This window comes from Asparagus officinalis, chromosome 8, assembly GCF_001876935.1.
Source record: "Asparagus officinalis chromosome 8, Aspof.V1, whole genome shotgun sequence".
Taxonomy (NCBI): Eukaryota; Viridiplantae; Streptophyta; class Magnoliopsida; order Asparagales; family Asparagaceae; genus Asparagus; species Asparagus officinalis.
The window spans coordinates 100682917-100688921 of NC_033801.1; the positions used below are offsets into that span (position 1 = coordinate 100682917).

Here is a 6005-nt window from a genome sequence, read left to right on the forward strand (position 1 = left end):
TATACCCTACTTTGCAATTAATATACATATTGCAATTATATACATGTTGCAATTATATATCCTACTTTGTAATTAATATATCCTTGTTTTGTTTAATTGCACTCAAGTACTTATAATTTCCCCTACTTTGCACTTTGCCTTAAAGTACCCTATATAAGTTGCAATTATATACCCTATACATGTTGCAATTATATACCTTATACATTGTGCATTAAGTGGTAGAAGAATTGGATGCGTACCACACCCAAGATTGATTTCCAACCACACAAGAAAATGAAGGCTCTATATAGCTAAATGTACTGCAGGGTTATACAAAACTATATATAACTAAATGCACGGCGTGTTAGTTTATTTCACATTAATGCATATTCTTAAGCAAGTTTAAAGCTTTTAAGATGCAACCCATAAATAAAGACTCAACATATATGTATTGCAGTATAGAGTTTCAAACATTTTTTTTTTATTTTAGAAATATTAGGACTCGTTTGATTTAATATTGTACGCATAGTATTATATTTTCTTGCCGTTAAGCAATATTACTCAAAACGTTATTCTCCTTGCAGGTTCTTGATTTTGCAGTCTTACCTGAACCAGAATACGATCTACCAATATTTTGCGCCAACTTTTTCACGACTGCTAGCCTAAGCATAGTGGTCTTGTGAGTTATATTAGTTTTTAACAAGTCTTTTTTTCATGCGTGCTAAATTTGGAAATTAACTTCCAGTTTTTGTTCAAGATATTCTGATGGCAATGATGCACTTGGACCACCACTTTTCTCTGAATTATTTGAAAATATTCATGCATTTTGGCACTAGACTCAAATAACTAAGTGGCATCTCCCGTAGTGAAGCTAAAGGAAGAGAGGTTATGAACTAGATATAGCTTTAGTGTTAAGAGTTATAGTTTTAGTAGTTTGTTACCCGTGTTGCACTGGAATTAAAGAGAATTAATGATGGCTGGGTGGTGGGTGGTTGTGGTTTTGGAAAGACCGGGGGCGGGGCGAGGCGGGCCGGGGGGAAGGCGGCAAAGTAATGAGACCGATCAATTCGATAGTATGATGTAGAGATAATGATGCATGACATATGATTTATGACATATGACATATGAAATCTGAAAAACCATATGTAATAGGAGAAAAAAATGGATATTGTTTCCAAAAAAGTAAAATTAAACAACTGTCATTTGTATGCCTGCAAACAATATGTTTTGCATATTTCAACTGTTGTTAAAGCTGTTCCTTTTAACCATTTGTTGTTTTAGCCTTACAGAGATATTCTACAACTAACACCAATACACAAACACATGCTCAAGTATACTTCCCATATCCACATCATATCTATATCCGAAGGGTAGCCACTCGTACCTCTATCTTGTCGTCATCGTGGATTTACTCTCATAACACAAGATAGAGAATTTACAATTATCAAATAATTTCAATTTGACACATGTATTTTCATCCTTACATATAGGAATATTTAATGGATATACATATCCAGTAAAATACATAAGCACATATGTTTGCGTACACCCATTCTGTTTGCACCAATGTAACATGACCATACTCGAAAGTATGTGTTAAAAAATTGACTCATGAATAAGGAATTTAGACGTTCTCAACATCTCTCAATAAATTGATTTCCGATGGTTATTCAGACCAATAAACAAAGGGCTAATTGCACTAGACCATGTATTACTGCATTGCGTTACTTATTATCGCTTAAGTACAATATTGGGAGAGGCACTCCCTGAGTGAATTTTTGTTTGGCTCTTTTACCTTTATTAAATGCTTTGCTTTAGGTTTGTTTAGACCTTATCTAAGTTATAAAAACTTGTAATTGTATACCTTCACTTGTTTAGATCATTTGGATGTGTAACAACTAAATATATTATGTGAATTAATATTATTTGCAATCCTTCATGATGCCTTATTGACTATGTTTGCTTTATTTTGTTCCATGTATATTACTTGATTATTAAAATTCTCTTTTAATCTTAATGTATAGAGAGCAAGCCAACAAAATACACTAAACAGAGGCAAAAGAAAGATGCTCTACCGCACGGGTAGTAAACCCTTTAGACAAATTGTGTGACAATTGATATACATTCAAAACTAATTTCCTATTTATTTAAAACTACTTTGTGTTTTTAGTTTGACAATGTACTCATTTTTATTTAATATTTGAATAAGGGTGGCAAGTCAAGAAATCCACCTGATGTGGAAAAAATGTTCTATGAAACCTGAAAGAAAGCTAATGAAACACTAGATACTGGGGATCAAGATAAATATGTAAGTAGAATGTGTCTTTAAGTTTGATAATGATGCATTATATAGTATTCACATATGAATTTAATTTTTATAGGATGAAATTGTTCAAGTCAAACTAGCAAACCCTTCACTTTCAGACATTGCGATAGTTGAGAAAAACTAGGGGAAGCAATCTTATGGTCACATCATTGTATTTAGTGGTGGGACTATTTTGAAAGATTTGAGAGGATCGCTCCCTAGTCGATCTGATCTGGAAGCACGAGTTATAGAAGAAAAGAGAGAACCAGATGTTTCAACAACGCTTAGATGAGCAGGAGTAACATCAACATCAATAACAACATCAACAACAACAAAGGATGTCTGACTTAGAGTCACAAATGAAAGCTATGCAGGAATTTTTTTAGGCAATCATCTTCATTAACTCCTCAAACTCGAGAACATGTGCAGAACTAGGTAATTATTTTTTGTAAAATCTCTTATATACTTTTATGATTGACTACTTGCACTAGAGAGAATACGATTTTTACTTAATAAGATAATATTTGTTTTAACTAATATTTCTTAATTATGTGATTTTTTTTTAATTTTTCAGGCTATCCATGCAAGATTAGGAGGGGGTTACTCGAGTCTTCTTTTGACGATGATTAAAGATGAAAGATGTGTCTTTCTCAGACTTTTATTTTAATTTGTTTTAGATAGTTTCATGTATTTTTCTTTGTTTTAGATAGTTTCATGTATTTTTCTTTGGAACAATTGGGATATTAACTCTTGTTATTAGTATTGAATATTTGAGGATGGTGAAATTTTATTTATTAATGTTATTAATGAATGGAGTTTTTATTTACCCTTTTATTCATTATTGGGTAATTTTAATATCTTTGTGGTGTGAATCTTAGTGTCATGTTGAGAATAATATATGATAGTTGCCAAATGAATGGAAGGTTGTTCTATTGAAATGTATGATTAATAATTATATATTCTACCAATATCGGGTATTATAAACCGCTATTTTGTTCCTGCAACAAGCGAAGAAAAACACCATCGTGACTGGAATACTAATTACCCATCATGAGGAAGCGGGAATGAAAACCGTTATATTAAAGTAACGACGGGACAAATATTGCCCAGGTAAACTAATGATAACCGACGGAAAATATCCCCGTCATTATAAGCAAATAATTGGTAACAAAGAGAAAATATCTCGTCACTAATGTTAACGACGGAAAATATCCCGCACTAATCCGGTAACGACGGTAATATGTTCCTTCGTTATAGACTCTATAACGACGGGTATTATAACATTCGTGCACCCATTTAGGCGAGAGAGGCTTCAACCGACGTTTGTGACGAAGGGATTTTTTTCCTGTCGTTAGCAGACAATGGAACGAAGGTTTTTAGCTCTCTTAAGAAGGGGGAATCCTTTGTTAAAAGACGTAATTTCTGTAGTGGAAGGGAATGAAAAGGCACTATTTTCTGAATATTTTATAAAATAGGTTTTTTGAGTTTAAATTAGGCAATTTTTGGAAGGGATTTTCAAAAAACTTTTCCTTAGTCAGCTTTATATGTTTTTATGTTGATGTTTATTTATTATATAAAAGTATACTGAGTACTTTAAGTACTTAATCTCTATTTTATTAAATTTTTTAAAGTGTATCAAGGATTAAGGAACAAATTCTATATTATCTTTTGCTGGTCATTTTAGCTCACTTTTTAACAATTCATCTTGGTCTTATGACGATTTATATTATTCATTTTCCTTTTAGAAGCGGCTATTTTTTGAAGTATTTTATTTTTTACAATGCTAATTTTTCTCAGGTCAAGCTTGGATTTCATGTTGGTCTCAATGACAGATATATGTCAAATTTTTCGGATTAAATACTTTATTTCCTGTGTCAATTCAATTATCAATTAAAAAATTTAAATTGGTAAGTAGTGTTCATTATAAACGAATATTACAGAAAAAAATAATGCACTCAATGCTAAAGATTTAGATAATATAAGTAAGACAAAAACTCATCAATGTAGAATCGAGAACAAGTTTTAGTAAAGGAAATAATCAAATATACTTAATCATCAATATTTGACCATGTGTATTTGCACGTGCATGAAACTAGTAAAATTCAGAAAGCATTGATGCACTAAAATCAATAAACAGGTTAATACCAGAAAAAAGTAGATTAAAATCCAATCCGATAAAGAAAATTAAAAATTATTAAGCCTCACAATTTACTTTTAGGAAATTTAGCAGGAACTTTCCCCTGTCTAGATAGTACGGTGCCTACAGGCAATAATTGTATAATTGTAACAGCGACTATAATGGAATATAAGCATACCTTTTTTAAAATAATATAGTATGGCTATTTGGTGGGAACGGGTCAGATATCTGGTATTTTCAATCAGATAAAGTCCTTAGAATTATACTAGACATTAGACATTTCGATATTTAGATCGTAATGAAGAGATTGGATTTGTCGGCTAACGTAATATTCTAAATATTCCTAGTCGATGAAGTATTGAAATGGACATCATCACTTTGGTAGACTAGTGTATACTCTATTTCTCCTTTTGGAAGCGACGATGATCCATTCTTAGATCTTGAATGTAAGACATCACAGATACAGTATACTGTAACTCATACTGTAATGAGCCTTAACTGAACGACTCATCGGAGAACATCTAGATTGGTTGATAATATACTGTAACTTCAAATAGAAGTTCTTAAGTGATATAGTACATAGTAGTCTCATGACCATGAGGCATGAGTGCATATCTTTACATGTCAGTATAGGTCGCTACTTAGACTTTTACCTAAGCCACAGTTTTCTCATCGATTGTGCATAAGCGGTTCTTATGGATACATCGCCGCAGCTATAAGTTAGAAGTATTGAGATGCCAAGATGGGATTACGTCTCTCCAGTATAGGGTTGATGTCATAAGATTGGTATTGATATAACTATAACCTGGATAATCCTTGGCCGGAGGTAAATAAAGATAACTGATTGTCACTTTGGACTCTATAGGTTATGAAGTTAATATCAACAAACACTAATGAGCAATTAGGGTTTGACCGTTTTTCCATACCCTAGGCTTAATAGTTTGACTATGGTTTGACGAAGAGACCGGACTGTAACGGCATTATCACTGAGTGGTCCTGATAAAATTTGTTCGTAGAAGCCTCTTGCAGACATGTTATAACATAACTTATACCCGGGTAAGTTTTCCATGTGAGCTGAGCACTCTGATTTACTTGTGGATATGATCCACTGCCGAGTCTCTTAAAGTTGGGGCCCTAGAGTCACACCAACCGCGCGTACTTGAATCCTAGAAAATAATTTATAGAGTATGTGTATGATTTAATACACATTACATGTTTTCACCGAATAGCACATCAAACGGTTATATGTCATCGGGGTGGAAATATCAGAATTGCTATGTTGGCTTAAGACATGCAATTCACAGTATTTTCCCAGTAAAGTTAACTTTTTAGTCAACTTGTTGACTTTTTGGTAACAGTTGACTTTTGCGTAACTATTGATTTTTTGGGTCATATGAATGACTTTAATTAATTAATGATTGGAAATTATAGAAATAGCCGGTTTTGATGTGGTATTTTCATTTATGAAATACCGAACTTTCAATTAACCCTATGATTTAATGAGTCATGAGATGGTCATTAAGGTGGATATGGTTTGGGAACATGGTTTTAGCAACATAGTTTTGATTCTTTCAATGACTTCAT

General features: G+C 32.6%; 1 long non-coding RNA gene across 3 annotated transcripts; it reads left to right on the plus strand.

Moving 5' to 3' along the window:
- LOC109820222 lies at window positions 565-3011 on the plus strand. 3 transcript variants are annotated; one of them, XR_002241764.1, is made up of 5 exons: window positions 565-658; window positions 2004-2061; window positions 2189-2287; window positions 2361-2719; window positions 2859-3011. It is a non-coding gene; the product is annotated as an uncharacterized LOC109820222 (long non-coding RNA). The 3 variants fall into 3 exon arrangements; XR_002241763.1 differs by lacking the exon at window positions 2004-2061; XR_002241765.1 differs by lacking the exons at window positions 2004-2061; window positions 2189-2287.